Source organism: Phodopus roborovskii, unplaced genomic scaffold, assembly GCF_943737965.1.
Source record: "Phodopus roborovskii unplaced genomic scaffold, PHOROB, whole genome shotgun sequence".
Taxonomy (NCBI): Eukaryota; Metazoa; Chordata; class Mammalia; order Rodentia; family Cricetidae; genus Phodopus; species Phodopus roborovskii.
The window spans coordinates 1,902,619-1,919,861 of NW_026126646.1; the positions used below are offsets into that span (position 1 = coordinate 1,902,619).

The window sequence follows — 17,243 nt, forward strand, 5'->3', positions numbered from 1 at the left end:
TCTTTGACATTCACATGTGTGTGCATCAGAGCGCTCAGTCCTCTGGAGCTGGAGTTACAGGTGGTTACGGGCCACCCATCGTGGGTACCGGGAACTGAACTCAGGTCCTCCAGAAGAGCTGTGGTCTCTCCAACTTTCTAAACTAATAATAACTTATTACTAGTACTATTATCATCATTATTATTAATTTCGTGTGAAAATAAAAAGTTCTGGGTTCTTTGGTTTGGAAAATGGGTAACCCTGGTCCTGCATTCCCAGAGGGTAATAACCAGCCACTTACTCTGGCAGCTTTGGGCCTGTTTTCCTGCTTGCCTTGCTTAAGTACCTGCCCAGGAGGGCTCTGTTGTGTGTGTGTGTGTGTGTGTGAGAGAGAGAGATTCTGCCTTTTTTCTCCCTCAGGAGCTTAGAACTTACCCTGAGGCCTTGTGTTTGCTGGGCAAATGCTCTACCGCCGAGCCAAACCTTGGCCTTGGGAGGGGGGGGAAGGAAAATTGCTTAATTGTGTGTGCTGGAGGTGTTCGTCCGCCATCGCACAGGGTTGGAATTGATTCTCTTCCAACATGTGGACCCAGGGATGAAACTCAGGTCATCAGGGTTTGCAATAAGTAGGTACCTAAACCTGCAGGGCTCTGTCTCTCAGCTTGCTCGCTCGCTCGCTCGCTCGCTCTCTCTGCGCTTTCTAAGACTTTTGGATCTGGAACCCTGGTCTACTGCAGATGGAGAGCATCTGCTGTCTCTACTGTGGCCAAGCACTCATGAGCACTGGTGCTCCAGGGTTTCCACCCGACTGACAGCCGGTGTCTGGGGCCCAAGGCTGAGAGGAGTCCTGACACATCCTGGAGCTCTGCCGTTCTTGTAGGCCTTGACTGTGGGTCAGGTACCACCTTCCGCTGATTCTCCTTGCCGGCTCTCCAGGAGGCAAACCTAGCATCCCTGCTCAGAATGGCAAAGCTTGGTAATCAGGACTGCTGTCCACGGGGGCCAGGATGATAGCAGGCTCATTTGCATATGTGACCTAAGACAGTAATTAAACCTGGGCGCCCCAGGGGTGAGAAGCAAGCATATTAATTCAGGAGCAATTAAAAACCCTCTAATGTCACCATGCACAGCCACCACTTCTGAGGCTGGCTCTGACTGATGACAGTCACCTTTGAGCTTCCTCATTTGGCCACCAGACAGCCACACTTTTCTAAGTATGCTCGGGCCTCAGGGACAGCAGCTCTGAACTGTTGCAGAACCATTACTGGAAAAACAAGCTCTTGATGGCTTTCCTTAACTGTGGCAAAACACAGATAAGATTTGCCATTTTGCCATCTTCGGGTATGTGCTGTCATGGGTTTTAGTGAGTGCACTGAAAGTGTTCACCATGCATCCTGAGACCCTAGAGATGCCAGGTTTGACTGTTGTTGCTGGAGGCTTCTTGTCCCGACAGGTCCTGCTGCCCTTCTCAGCCCCAAATAAACACTCAGAATGAGGGTCTTACAATAGTAGTTATAAAACTGTTGGCCAATGGTTAGGGCTTCATATCAGCTAGCTCTGTCTTAATTACTAACCCATTTCTATTAATCTCAGTATTTCCACGTGGTCTTATCGTACCAGAGAAGGGTCTGGACTCCTTTGTGGTCTACGTGGCGACTCCATTCAGCAGGTTCCCTCTGCTTACCTTTACCAGAATTCTCCTCGGCTCCTGGTCCCACCAATACTTCCAGCCTCTATTTGCCAAACAGTGTTTTATCATCAACCAGAAAGAGAAACACATATACAGAAGGACGTCCCCCATCAGACTGTAGCTCCAACTGTTCTCGTGTGTTCTGCCAGTGACTTCAGTGACCGGGAGCTCATGACCCCTTGTGGAGTCTGAGTGTACCTGCAAGTTATTTTGTTCCTAGATCAAGGATTGCTGCTTTGAGAAACTTTTTTTTTTTTTTTTTTTTGGTTTTTCAAGACAGGGTTTCTCTGTGGAACAGTCCTGACCTCAGTAGACCAAGCTGGCCTCGAACTCATAGATTCCCCTGCCTCTGCCATCTACTCAAATGTACATGTACACTCAGGCCCAGCAGCACATTTCTCTGCCAGGGGACCCACCTAATGTCACCTAAAATGCCACACACCTGTCTTTAGTCTTCCTTTGTTACAAGGTGAGCACTCTGGATAAAATAGTAAGACACTGGTAAAGGAAAAGAAAGGATCTGGGGACCACAGAGATTGCTCAATGGTCAGAGCACTGGCCAATCTTGCAGGGGACCCAGGTTTGACCCCCAGACCCACAGGAACCACAACCATCTAGCTTCAAATCTGGAGAATATGATGCCCTCTTCCGACCCCCATGGGTGCCAGGCTCCCACACGTACAGACACACATGCAGTCATAAGAGCCTTAAGCCAGGCGGTGGTGGCACACACCTTTAATCTCAGCACTTGGGAGATGGAGGCAGGTGGATCTCTGTGAGTTCAAGGCCAGCCTGGTCTACAAAGTGAGTTCCAGGAAGGGGGAGAAGGGTGGGGAGGGGAAGCTAGGCCAGGGGAGAGGAGGGCAGGGGAGAGGAGGGCCAGCTGCTGGAGTGGTTCAATCCTCTTCGCTGAGTTTAAAGCCTCGGTCACCTACCTATACTAAAAGCTCTCAAACACTTGAGGGCTGGAAAACCAATCAGAGGAACCCTAAATCCTTCATAGCTTTCTGCTGATGCAGCTTCAGAGCTCTGGCGCCTCCTTGCAGGCCAGGACCAGAGGACGTTCCTCCTGCCTAGGCTCCAATTTGCCACCAGGGGGCGCGATGGAGCCGCCCTGAACCCAGGGCCTCGAGGCTGCTGCCTGCTGGCTAGCCTGCGCTGGACCATTTCCCAGCCCTGCCCTGTAGCCCAGGCGGTTGGCACAGGTTCGCCCTTCCTGGGATTGGACTGAGTCTATCCTTGGCTCGCTGGGGCTCGGAGCCAGGGTGAAGTCAACCCAAAGCTTGGAAGGAACAAAGCTCCATGAGATGAATGGAGCCGTCTTTGGATAAAGGAAAATTCCTGGACAGCATGTCCTTGTCAACACCTAGCTTCTCCAGTGTTAGCGCAGATGCGGTTGCAAGGCACTGCGCCACCGGACGCAAGGTGACACTTCTTCCTTGGCTCACTTTGATTCCTCAGCCAGTGGGGAGGCAGCTCCGAGCTACAGCGCCCTCCCTGCCAGTCGTCCTTTGCTCTCTGCCTTCAAGAGCTGGAGGCAAGGAACGTGGAGCGAACCATGGATCCAGATGCTCTGCCACCAAACTCTGCCAGCCCCGAAGAAGCCAAACAGTCCAGGTGCTAAGCTGGGCCCTGCCTTCCTCTAACACAGCTGTGTTTGGGGATGCCAGCCGTGCGCCAAGAGAACAAACAAACCAAGTCTGGGCAGGCCTGTTCCTGGGACTGACCTGATTCTCAGAAGCTGAGTGGCCACGAGTCCACCTGCCTGTTTTAACAGGACCAGTGGCCTCCATGCTGAGACACTCTGGCAGACCCAACTGGGAGTGGAGGACGCCTCACACATCATGCAGCGGCCTAGAGCTACAGCACTTGGTCCAGGGTCATGCAGAAAGAATCAGGCCTGACCCAGGAGGCAGGGATCCTGAATACCTGGCACAGGGAGGAACAGCCTGGGGGGGGGGGAAGAGGGGGGGATTCCCTCCTCTTCCTCATTCTCCTTTCTTTTTTTCACAGGCACTGTAAGAAAACAGCCAGCCTTGAGCTGACAAGATAAGATCTCAGGAGATAGGAAGCTTAGGAGACTTTCCTTTCCTGTCCGCTGCTCCAGACTCCTTTGAGATGGCAGATGGATGCTTCTGTTACACTTGTGTCTAATTTTCTCCTTCCTGGAAAGATGAAGAGCCCAGCAGGATGGCTGTAAATAGCACAGTAGGAGCGAAGGACCATGTCCTAGGCTAATGTGTTTCCTACCTCACTGAAGCTGCTTTGATTCAAGAGAGCTTGCGGCTGCCTGCAGCAGTATCTCATCAACAATCTGCATTCCCAGAGCTCTTCAGCAATTAAGCACTTTCCCCAACGAGCTGTACCCCATGCCCGGGGGCTGAGTTCTAAAGATGACACTGCTTTATGGGGCAGAAAACAGTTGAAAGTGAATGCTGCTGAATTAGAAGCTCCAAGGGATGTTGGGGTGGCGACCCCCAGTGCATGAAGGATGTAGGCTAATTAATGATGACAGTATCAGAACAGGGTGTAGATGTTAGATGTGGGGTCTGCCTGCCTCATGGGTCTTACACCTAAGCATGGATGGCCACTCAAAAGAGGCTTAAACTAAGGGCTGGGATGTAACTTGGTTGGTAAAGTGCTTGGAGCCCTGGGTACCATTCCCAGCACCACATAAGCCAGGTGTGAGATGTAATTCCAGCACTCTGGAAGTGGAAATGGAGGATCAGAAGTTTAAGATGTATCCACATGTGCAGTGGTGGCGCACACCTTTAATCCCAGCACTCAGGAGGCAGAGGCACATGGATCTCTGAATTCAAGGCCAGCCTGCTCTATAGATGAGTTCCAGGACAGCCAGGGCTACACAGAGAAATCCTGTCTGGAAAAAACAAAAGACAGAGGGGTTGGGGGATTTAGCTCAGTGGTAGAGTGCTTGCCTAGCAAGCACAAGACCCTGGGTTTGGTCCTCAGCTCCGAAAACAAAACAAAACCCAAAACACAGGGCTGGAGAGATGGCTCTAGAGGTTGAGCACTGACTGTTCTTCCAGAGGACCCTGGTTCAGTTCCCACATGGCAGATCACAACTGTCTGTAATCCAGTTCCAGGGGACCGGACATTCAAACCAATGCACATAGAATTAAAAAACAAGCAAACCAAGGAAAAAGTTCAAGATCTCGCTCAGATACATATGGTGTTTGAAGCCAGCATGGGATATATGAGACACTACCTAAAATTAATTAATTATTTAGTTAATTAAAATGAGGAGAAGGGAGAGGAGGCAGAGGAACCGGTACAGGGAGGGCTGTAAAGTAACAGAGTAAACGGTGGGACTCTGCATTCCACACCTGCATCTGCACACTCAGTCTGTGCCCCTCAGATTGTGAGTCTGTGGGACCATCTTATGGCTTCCCATCTGTTGCCTCCCACCATCCCTCTGCCTCCAAAGCCACAAGCCCACGTGGGCAGGATGAAACAGTGGCTCTACCCTGACACACCAACATGTGGATCTCAGAAACAGATGGTAAGTTCTGGGCCCACAGAGAGCTAGGATGACTCATGTGTCAGATCTCCGCAGGCCAAGAAGCTCACGTTTACCGGTTCCTGCTTGCCCATCTGCTGTGGGTGTGAGATGGTGTGTCCTCCAAGGGTGCTAGTGTTGGTTGGAAGCTTGGGCCCAGTATTTGGACGTTGAGGTTCTGGGAACTTTAAGAGCTAGCTCAGTTGGTAAAAGGCACTCACCGACACGTTTGGCAACCTGAGTTCCTTCCATTCCTGGACCCGCATGGTGGAAGGAGAGAACAGACTCCCGAAGTTGTCCTCTAACTTCCAGACATGAGTCTCTCTTCTCACAATCAATAAAAATTAAAAGAGTAGGAAGTGACTAGGTGACTGGGAATATGCCTCTAGGAAGGCTTCACACGGGTTGGGCAAGCAAAATTCCCAGCAAACCCACCCCCCAACGGTCACTTCTGACAATATCCCACAGTTTGAGGGGTCAGTCCCCCAGGAGCCCCATTTTAGACCATCAGAAACCTGGGTTCCAGAACCTCTGGCCAATCAGTTACAAATGGAAATTCCCAGAGTCCCCTCCTCAGGTAGCTTTCATTCCCTACCACTTCTCACAGGACTCAGGAAAATGCTAAGCTTACAATTCCGGGCTTGCCATAAAGGACTTGTATTATAAGGATAAAGGTAAGTAGCCAGATAAAGAGACACACAGGATGGGACTCCTTGGGGGCATCCCCAGAAGTTCCCTGTAGGGAAGCTATCTGACCCTCCCCATTCCAAAGGCTCTGAGAATGGAGCTCAGGCCCTCATACAAGCTGAGCAAGCTCTCTAGCATTGGGCTACAGGTCATGCTCTGGACCCTGTCCTTTCCGGGTTGGGTAAGGACTTTACTGTGTAGGCATGGCTGACTCACGAACAGCTGTATCAAAATGACTGGACATATTTACCGGGGCTGGCTTCAGAAAGCCAACAAGGTCCTCTGCTTCTTGACCTCTGCAACATTTTTTTTCCTCCAGGATATGGTGCAGGCAGACCTCCATTGGGAGAGGGAGTCTTAGGACCGACCTCCGCTTGTCCAAGGCAGATAAGAGAATTTTTTCAACTTAATGAAGGTGATATGCGTATGATGCTTGAGTGACTGCAGATGCACGTGGACCACAGAAGACATGTGTAAGACATGTGTAGGGACAAAGGACAACTTTGGGGGGGGTTAGTTCTCTCCCTCCTCCCTTCATTTCACTTGCTGAAGTGTCCTCTACAGACATAACCAATTTATTTAAATTATTTAATATATATGGGTGTTTTGCCTGCATATATATCTGTGTACTGGATGCATGCCTGGTACCTGAGGAAGACAGAGAGGGCATTGGATTTCCGTAGAATACAAGGTACAGATAGTGTGAGGTTTCATGTGGGTACTGGGAAGAATTGAACCCGGGTCCTCTGGAAGAGCAGCCGGTGCTCTTAACCACTGAGCCATCGAGCCATCTCTCCAGCCCCTTGGTTATTCCTTTGTAGTAAGCTTTAAGATTAAAAAGGAAGGGCAGCCGGATGGTGATGGTGCATGTCTTTAATCCCAGCACTTGAGAGGCCGAGACAGGTGGATCTCTGTAAAATTGGGACCAGCCTGGGATAGCCAGGACTACACAGAGAAACCAACACTATTTCAAAGGGAAAAAAAATTAAAAAGGGGGACAGGGCAAAATTATGACCTGCCTTTTGGAAGCGGAGCTCCATCTTGACAACTCCGGCCTTCCATTCAAGCTTAACTCAGGGTCTCGCACTCAAAAGACAAATACTAGCCCACGGGGATACACCCCTAGTCCCAAACGACATTTATGGGTTAATCATCCTGCTATGCACCTATGTCTTCAGTGGTAATATTGCAGCACTGGCCTAAAATAATTCAGGAACACCCGTTGGAGCCTGTTCTCGGGAATGGAGCATAGCCTACCTAGGGACCTCAAAGGAATGCCTCAGGCTAAGACACGCAAAGCATCCTGGGGCTTCTAAAGCACATGCTGAATCCCGAGTGGTTCTCTGCTCCCTGGAAAACGCAGAGGAAAGGAATAAATATTTGTTCGATGGGCTGATTATTAGCGACAGCTTTGATGTTCTTATCCTTTGTTAGCAAATGGAATTTTGAGTTCAGATGTGAACAAAGGAATCGCTTTGCTCTTTTTAATGAGTGCCAGAAAACCCAAGTTACATTTCTCTGCAAGGGACCAATTGTCAAAGGGGCTATTGGATAGATTCTCAGTGATCTGGCTAGCCTGTCCCCTGTGCATTTCCTAGTGCAGGGAACTCTTAAGAGATGGATTTTTGTCTTTAGGGTGATTTATTGCCTTTATGTGAGACCTTTTAGAACACTTAAACTCTTTGGATTATTTTAGAAGCAAAATATTTTATTATGAAAATATAAGATCCCTCTTTGTGTGTTCTGCCCCCCTCACCCACCTCCATGAGTGTGTAGAGGCCAGGAGCAGGACCCTGGGTGCCCTGCTCTGAGATAGGGTTTATCATTTAACCAGGAGCTAGGCTGGGGCCAGCAAGCTCCTGTCTTTGTCTCTACCACAGCGTTTAAAGGATTAAAGGCCTGTGCCACCACACCCAGCTTTTTACTTAAGCGCTAGGGATTTGAACTCTTAACTACCTAGCTGCCTCCTCAGCACTTCCCATGGTTTTTTGTTTATTTGTCTTGTTTTCTCTTGTAGCTCAGGGTAGCCTCAGACTTGCTATGTAGTTGAGGATGGCCTGGAGCTACTGCCTCTGGGGTTCTGGGGTCCCAGGCCTGTGTTATCATACCTGTTGTAATGGGGTGCTGCAACTCAAAATCGAGGCCTCTTATTCCCTGGGTAGACACTCTACCAATTGAGCTACATCCCTAGCCCTGAAAAGATATTACTTAAAATTTGTTTCAGTTTTCCTTCTTCGTGTAAAATCTTTTATTGTCGCACATTGGAGGATTGGGAGTGCAGTTTAGTTGGTAGAGTGCTGGCCTAACACACATGAGATCATGGTTCAACCTCTAGCATCATAACTGAGCATGGCGTATATTCTTGTTATCCCAGCACTCAGGAGATAGAGACTGGACGACAAGAACTTCAAGGTTATCCTTGGCTACGTAGGCCAGCCTGGGCTACACAGGATTCTGTCAAAAATATTATAAAATTAATTGTAAATCAGCCTAGTTAAGAACCAGCTAAATGATCCCATAAAGACTGTAACCTTTTAGATAAGTACTGTTAAATAATGAACTGTAAAATATGGATGAACTTAATGCGTGGATACATAATGATCCTGGGTACAGTCTTAATAGCCTTGGCATGCGGCAGAAAATGTAACTTCTGTGACATTGAGAAGAGACAGCTTTGGACCCAGACCAAAATAATTTAATTAAACTGTGATATTTTACCAGATAAATTCTAAGAGTGAGGCATGTCTTATTGCTGCAGGGTATAAACAGAATACAAAATAAGGGTCTAGGGTAGAGATAGGCAATTAAATCCCACTGCGGGGAGAGGTGGAGGGGTGGAAACCTTTGCTGGTCATTAGCAGTTTCAGTATTCATAAACCAGAAGGCGAACAAATATACTTCTTGGAAGATATATTTCCTCCTCCAGAAATGACTGCAAAATCTTTTTGTTGGACTATGGCATATCCCAAAATAAATGATGAGCCAACAGTTGTTCAGTTGGAGTTATTTTTTAATTGTTCTTTATGCTGCATATTTTTAGCACTTAGAAGAGAAATCAATCTATTAATTTTCATTACTCAGAACCCAACAATAACATGACTTTGGGAAGTACAACTGACTAATTAGGACAAATTCAGAAAGGCAGATAAAAGAGGCCCTTGGCTAGCAAGATATTAAACTTAAGAAATATGGGAAAAAACAGATTTGATTTTATTTTTAAATAATTTATTTTTATTTTATGTGCATCGCTGCCTGCATGCATGTGTGTGTAGGGGTTTTGTATCCCTTGGAACTGGAGTTACAGACAATTGGGGGCTGCCATGTGTGCTCTTCACTGCTGAGTCATCTCTCCTGCCCCAAGGTTTTAGGTTTTGGAATGTGGTGATATGGATCTTCAGTCTCAGAGTCTATCCTGGGCTACGTGGTGAGGGTTATCTCACTCTGTTCCCAGCCCACAAAAGCCAAAACTCCTACCTCAGTTATCTGTGTTTGCATTAGTCCAACATGATGAGTTCATGTATGTTCAAGAATTGAGACATTTGGAGGACTTACTACGCGTGCTGTCCGATCTCAGCAGGCAGAGTCAGGAAAAGTGCTACAGGTTCCAGACCAGCAAGATCTACATAGTGTGTTCCAGGACAACCGAGGCTGCACAGAGAGACGTGTCTCAATGAAGAGGCAGACAAGACTGTTGTAGAATATTATTTTAACCAGGCAAAGACTTACCTTTGTTTATGCTATGAAATGTTACTTTAACTGTGTGAAGGTGTGTTACATTTGTTTCTCCCGCCTTTGTTAACAATGTAAAGATGTGCTGCGTTTGTTTAATCATGTAAAGATGTGTTACATTTGTTTCACCTCGCCTGCCTAAGGCAGCTGATTGGTCTAATAAAGAGCTAACAGCCAATAGCTAGGCAGGAGAGGGAGAGGTGATGCTGGCAGGAGGAGAAATCTAGGCTGGACAGGAATGAGAGAAGAGAACAGAGAAGAAAGAGAGGGGCAGGCCCTGGGCCAATGAGCCCAGCCAGGGCCAGAAGCCAGGCAGCCACTGGCCAGCAGACACAAGCACAGTAAAAGTAAGATATACAGGAAGAAAAAATAAAAATAAAAAAATAAAAATCCCCAAGTCAAAAGGTAGATTGAGAATAACAGTTTAGCTGGGCGGTGGTGGCGCACGCCTTTAGTCCCAGCACTTGGGAGACAGAGGCTGGAGGATCTCTGTGAGTTCGAGACCGACCAGCCTGGTCTACAAGAGCTAGTTCCTCCAGGACAGGCTCTAAAACCACAGAAAAACCCTGTCTCGAAAAAACAAAAAACAAAACAGGTTACTTTTAAAAGGGTCTAAGCTCCATGTCCTGGTTTGGGAGCTAGTTGGTAGCCTAAAGGAAAAACCAGTACACAACACAATTGCAATTTCTGGTCTAGCTGTGTGATTCAGGTGTGCCTGGTATGCACGAGTCCTGGGGCTCAGTTTCCAGCACTGCAAACAGAACAGAAAACTAGAATCGTAAATGCCACTTATATGGGCTAGTTATTTATATGGGCTTGTGTGTACCTGAGTGTACTTATGTGCACCGTGTGTGGTGTGTGCAGGAGCCCTCAAGAGTCACGAGAAGGCATCAGATCCCAGAAGCTGAAGTTCGAAGCAGTCATGAACGCCACCAGGTGGGTGTTGGGACTCGAACCCAGGTCATGTGCAAGAGCTTTCCTCCAGCCCGAAAGATTATATCTATGTGATGATTTGGTCATTTGGGACCAAGATGAGAGAGTAAAGAGCAATGAAATTCTGTGTGTCTTGCTATCACCTCCCTTCCCCTTCCGGCTCTGAAACATGCTGTCATTTGGTGGTCACTGCAGTCAGAGGTTATTTCACATGACTGTTTAATGGACTGCCAAGCTGTGCCCATCTCTGAAGGGTGCAGTCTGGGCACCCCATCTACCATTAGCAGCTCTGTAGGAAGATTCTTGTACACAGGAGAGACGTGATCTCATTGCAAAACCTGCAGCTGGAAGGAAGTCCTCACTGCTGGGATGGCCTTGTCCTCAAAACAGGCTCCTTTGAGAGCCAGGGAGAGATGCCTTCCCCATCTCTAAGTGTGGGTGTGCACGTGCACATTTCATTTACTTTTGGAGGGCTTAGTGGGGCACACTTTTAATCCCAGCACTTGAGAGTCAGAGGCAGGCAGATCTCTGTGAGTTCGAGGCCAGCATGGTGTACAGAGTGAGTGTCAGGACAGCCAGGGCTACACAGAGAAGCCCTTTCCCAAAATACAAAAAAACCCAACACCTTTAGATTTTTGAGTGGGACCCACAGGCCTGAGGTTGAACATGTCTGCCAGACCCTGCTGAAGGGTTTGATTGCTCTTTTCTCCTCAGTTGCAGATCACATTCTTAAGTTTCTTGCCTTTATTTATTTATTTATTTATGGCATGTGGGGAGATGGGGTGTGTTGGGAGAGAGGTATGTGCTATGGAGGACACAAACAAGCCAGCTCTCTCTTTCCATCCTGTGAGGCCCCGGGGATCAAACTCACATCCCTGCTCTTGGCAGCAAATGCCATTGCCCACAGCAGGCAGACAGGGACCACATTCCCTAACTCATTGAAGCCTTGCTTGTGCTGGCCACTTGCTGTCCCCACCCCCACACATTCGTTCTGTGGCTCTGTGATTCTAGGAAGCCCCACCACAAACCCACTCCAGAAGTCAGGCCTTAGGCTGGGTTACGCTGAAGGAAGGGTACCACTTTGCACCGAGGAGCCTAATTTGGACCCACAGCCAGTTCTGCCAGAGGGGCTTTTTTGGGGGGGAGGGGAGGGAAGGCTGGAAGATCAAAATGGGTCTCGAAGTAACACTCACCCAGCATGCCTGTACCCTGGAATTTTCAAGAGTCTTCAGCATAATCATTGTCTGATAAGCTGGTGGAATGTGTGTTTGTCCCCTCAAACCCGGCTTCTGACCTTTCAGTGTGCCTTGTAATTTTGTGTAGAATGTGGTGAGGAGGGACTGTGGTAAGGAAGCCTCTGGCAATGAGCTGCTAAGTACGGGGACAAGACAGGCTCGACTGCCCTGTAATTAGGGCTTCCTCTTACAGTGAGCCTGTAGCTAGTGCTGTGACCTTCATATGTACCTCTCATGACCTTGGTATGCGCCTCTCAGAACTTTGTCCAGGTGAGTGAGGCATCAGGGAAATCATTTCTTTTTGTTTGCTTGTTTTTCCAGACAGGGTTTCTCTGTGGAGCCTTGACTGTCATGGAACTCAACTCTGTAGACCAAGACTGGCCTCGAACTCCACCTGCCGTTGCCTCCTGAGGACTGGGATTAGAGACATGCACCACCACCACTGCAATAATTTCTTTAAAGGAAAAAAAAAAACCTTTATTTTTAGGGACTAGAGAGAAGGCTCAGCAGTTAAGAGCACTTAACTGCTCTTGCAGAGGACCTGGGTTTAATTCCCAACACCCACATAGCAGCTCACAACCATCTGTAGCTCCAGTTACAGGGAATCTGACGCCCCCTTCTGGCCCCATAGGGCATTGCATGCATATGGTGCACTTACATGTAGGCAAAACACCCATACACAGAAAATGTTTAATGTTGACTTTATTATTTTAAATTATGTGTCAGTATTGTGTCTGCATTTGGGTATGTGTATGTGAGTGCAGGTTGCTTGCAAAGGACAGAGGGGTCTGCTTCTCTGGAGCTGGAATTAAAGGGAGTTGTGTCCTGTGAACATGGGTTCTAGGAGCCTGGCTTGGGTCCTCTGGAAGAGGAGCAAGCACTCTGAACCTCTGAGCTATCTCTCCAGCCCTAAATAAATCTTTAAAAAAATGTTCTTAGTTATTTTTATTTTATGTTTATGTATGTTTGCTGACACATGTGTATATGTACCATGTGCATGTAGTGCCTGTGGAGGCCAGCAGAGGATGTCAGAACTTCTGGAAAAGGAGTGAGACCTGGTACAAGGCCACCATTGAGGCACTGGCAACCAAACCCAGGTCCTCTGCAAGAGCACCAATGCTCTTAACTGCTGAAACCTCTGCAGTCTGAAACCATTTCCTGTGGAAAGGCCTAGTTAGAAAGCACAGAGTTAGGAGCGTAGCTCAAAGCTAGAACGCTGGACTAGCCTGTGTGAGTTCCTGGGATCGGGGACTGTAACTACCTTTTGCTCTATAAACAATTGGCTGGTACTAAACTCCATGGTGAAACACCTGCCTACTAGCTTCTAGAGCTCTGGGTTTGATCTCTAACATCATAAAACCCCAAACAGAAATCAAACCGAATCACTGCAGTACTGTATTCTGGAAATATTTGCGTGTTTTACAGGAAATAAACACAACCTCGGCGTGTTCTGAGTGAAATCTAGAAATGGCTGCTTTCCGGCCCCCCCTACCAGAGACATGAAGTCCTTTCTTCAGATCTTCACTGTGGACACCTCACAGGGCTCCAGGAAGCAAACCTCACCAGCATGTGTGTCCTCCTCAGACTCTGTTCTGTCAGTTAAAGTTGCATGGGGGCTAAAAAGGCTCAGTGGTGGATGCGTGGCCAGCATCCCCCAGGTCCTGGGTCCGGTCCTAAGAACTTGAGACAATAAGCCTGTTAATAAGAAGTCAGTCCATTGTAGGGTCTCCTACTCTGGGCCCAGTCACGTGGCCTCCTTGAGCAGGTAGGCACAAGCCTCCCTAGTAGCTGAGTTTACACACCTGCACCACCAGTCCCAGTTTTTATAACGTTCTTTAAAGCTGGTTTTTCCAGGGCCAGGAGATGCCTGAGATGTTAGCAGAGGACACCAGTTCAATTCCCAGCACCTACATGGTGGTTCATAATCATCTGTAACTCCAGTTCTCATATCTAATGCCCTCTGCTGGTCTCTGCAGCCACCGCATATGTGTTACTCAGACATTCCTACTGTGGTGTCCTTGTAGGGCTAGGTGTGGCCTTGTTGGAGGATGTGTGTCACTGGGAGTGGGTTTTGAGGTTTCAAGTGCTCAAGCCAGCAGTGGCCTCTCTTTTTCCTGTTGCTTGCTGATCCAGATGTAGACCTCTCCAGCACTATGTCTGCCCGTGTACTTCCATGCTTCCTGCCCTGATAATAATGAACTGAGTCTCTGAAGCGGTAAGCCAGCCCCAATTAAAGGTTTTCCTTTATAAGAATTGCCACAGTCACGGTATCTCTTCATAGCAATAGAATACTGACTAAGACAAACATAAAACAAATCCCACCTCTAAAAGTTTTTTTTTTTTTTTTTCAGGGCTAGAGAGATGTCTTAGTAGTTAAAACACACTTGCAGCTCTTTGAAGAACCAAAACGTGGCTCCTAGCACTTACTTCAGACAGCTTGCCATTGTCCATAATTCCAGTTCTAGAAGATTCAGCACCTCTGGCTTCAGCATATCCCTGCCTCACATACACATCTGTACCTGCACACACACACACAAATACACATAATTTACAAATAGTAAAAATAGGGCTGGAGAGATGGCTCAGTAGTTAAGAGCACTGGCTGTTGTTCTGGCAGGTGTCCTGAGTTCAATTCCCAGCAACCGCAGGGTGGCTCACAGCTATCTGTAATGAGATCCGGTGCCCTCTTCTAGCCTGCAGGGATACGTGCAAGCAGAACACCGTACATAATAAATAAATCTTCACAAAAAAGACGCTTTCTCTGCTGGGAGTGATGGTGCAGGCCGTTTATTCTAGCACTCAAGAGGTCAAAGCTGCAAAGCCGTGAGTCTCAGGTCATCCTTGGCTTCATTAGCCTGGGCTACATGAAACCCTGCCTCAAAATATCACTGTGAGGCATACACTAGAGAGGACTACACAGATGGGTTCGAGGCAACAGAAAGTCTTTATTAGCTGCCTGGCAATTACACTGGGTGGTCAAGACGCAAGTGCAGTCCCCAGCCTTTCTCATCCCGGGCTGACACACCTCAGTTAGCAAGAACTACTGAAGCCTAAAGGCAAGGTTAGCACATTCAGGAGCTTTCCCAGAGCTGTGGACTTTGATGGATTAGGTTTTGGCTCTCACTCTGGTAGGTGCTGCTGCCTTCGTGCTGGGTTCCAAGGCCTGCATGGTGCTTCCATCATGGAGTCAACTGGGCTAAGGTCTGGGGGCCTGCTCCTATATAAAAATAAATGAATGAATAAAGTCATTTTCCTTGGACTGTTAGCAAAGAGATGTCCAGCATGTCAAGAGGAGAGGCTGCAGGACTGACCAGTGAGATGGCTCAGCCGGCATTTAGTGACCCCTTGTCACTAACACTGTGCCATCACAAGCTCCCGGACAACCAGCTCCACAAAACTGTCCCCTGCACTGCACATGGGAGCTGTGCACGGGTGCACACACACCACAGTAATGATGAAGGACAAGACTCCAGGGGAAGTAAGACCCATCTTATTTGTATTCTAATGGGAGTGATTCAACAGAGAAAACGGGAAAAAAACCTGCTGGAGCCTGGCGAGGGAGGGTTTCTGAGCCATGTCCTTGAGTAATGAGAGGGGATGGGATCAAATGAACAAGCAGAGGGCTGGGCTTTGATGGAGCATAGATGATTCATCCCTAATTGCAGGCAGGAAGCCAGAGTGTGGATTTAGAGAAGGATGCATGGGTGGGGGTTGGAGGAGTCCTGCAATTTCTCTGCTGATTGCGTCAATATTCACAAAGCACTTGGAAAGAAATCCATCAACCGAGAGTGAGAGTGAACGGGAGGAAATGTTGGGAGGGCTGAGCGGAAAGCAGAGGTTGTGAAATAACTGGCTGGAAAATTAGGAAAGAAATTAACCGGGATAAGTGTTGTATGATTGCCAGGGCATTATGAGCCCGCTTGAGGTTTGTGGTCATGGGTTTGAAAGTGAATGCAGCCAGCCTCACTGGGGTGACAGGTGCAGGTGCCTTCTAGGTAGCAATTGGAACTATTAGGAAGGCTGTGGTTTTGCACGGGGAGTGTCAGGAGGAGGACATTGCTGAGGGTGTGGAGAAGGGTGAGAGCCCCGGTGCCGACCACAGAGTGTGAGTAAACAGGGCTGTGGGGAGGGGGACAGCCATTGTGTCACAGGGTAGGACCAGACTCAGAGTTTTCAGAGGAAGGCAATCTGCCCGTGGGGCTGTTAGGGGGTCATTAAGTCCCGAAGGTAGGCCTGCTTTGCCTCCCCTGCCCGCACCCCTTCCTCTTCCTGGCTGTGTTTGCGTGCTGACCCTGCAGCTCTCCACACAGGCCCAGGCAGCATGAGCAGGTCAGGAGGCTGGGCAGATGCAGGACCACACTTCTGGACTTCTGGAATCCAGAACTGTGAGCTATAAACCAGCCTGCCTGCCTCCCCTTCCTCTCTCTCCCCCGGAGTTGCAGATTAAACCACAGCTTTGTCCAGGGTATGGTAGGCAAGCCAGAGCTCAGCCTATCTCTGTTAGTCGTTTTTAATCTCTGTGTGTGCTCTCCTGCACGTGCATGAGTGTGTGTGCGTGCACGCCTATATATGTGAGTGTGGGTGCACTGTGTTTCAGCATGTGGATGATTGTCAAAGGACAACCCCAGGAGGCAGTCCTCAGCGTCCAGCCTGATAGACAGGGTCTCTTTAATGCTGCATGGCCTGGCCTAGCTGGTCTGAGAGCCTCAGAGTATTTTTCTGCCTCTGCCTCACAGGTGTGTGCTATCACACCTGGTTTTGTGTGTTTGCTGAGGATTGGGGGAGGAGATGGGAACTCCAGCCCCCAGTGCTGGTGTCGGAAGTGCTTTAACCACTGAACCATCCTCCCCAACCCTGACCTCTGTTCTTAATAAGTGGCTCTATTTCAAATATTGTTACAGCAATGGAAAGAGGACTCACACACCGCCACTGCCACCACCATCACCCACCCAAGTCCTCTAAGGGAAGCTTGCCTTGCCTTCTTTGTAGAAGCAGTGGCCTCGAGATAGTTTGGTTTGGCACAGAGGACAGCCTTCAGTGGCCGGGACATGGCTAGGCTGATTTGCTCTCTCCCTTTCAGGAATTTTAGCTAGGCAATTCTCAAGGCATGAGGCATTTGGCAGACACAGCTCAAGCTGACAAGCCACAAGCTACAGAAAAACCAGAGAAGCCAAGAGAGGCCACATGAAAGACACAGTTCTGAGGGAGTTGAAGCTCTGAGACAGCTGGGGCTGGGGCTCACAGGAGGGCTGCCTGGGGAAGAGGCTGCTGCGGGAGTTGGGGGTCCACAGCCCAGGGAGTTGGCTGTGTTCTTGCCCTTCCTGTGGCCCAGCCTCCGGGCTCCTCTCTCCCTGAGAACATCCAGCTCTTAACTGCTGAGACATCCCTCCAGCCTCTGTATCTACCTTTACCATAAAGAATAATTTTACCCCTAGAATCCCAGCTACTCCACTTAGTCCTTTTTCTCTTCCTA

General features: G+C 48.6%; 1 protein-coding gene across 1 annotated transcript in view; it reads left to right on the top strand.

The window, feature by feature from the left end:
• The window catches only part of Gpr157 (G protein-coupled receptor 157), a 162,933-nt gene extending 159,684 nt beyond the window's left edge, over nucleotides 1–3,249 (top strand). The window contains exon 5 of the transcript XR_007833631.1: nucleotides 3,238–3,249. The gene's annotated coding sequence lies outside the window, so the exon portion shown is untranslated. The remainder of the gene's footprint in view (nucleotides 1–3,237) is intronic.
• Nucleotides 3,250–17,243: the final 13,994 nt, after the last annotated feature.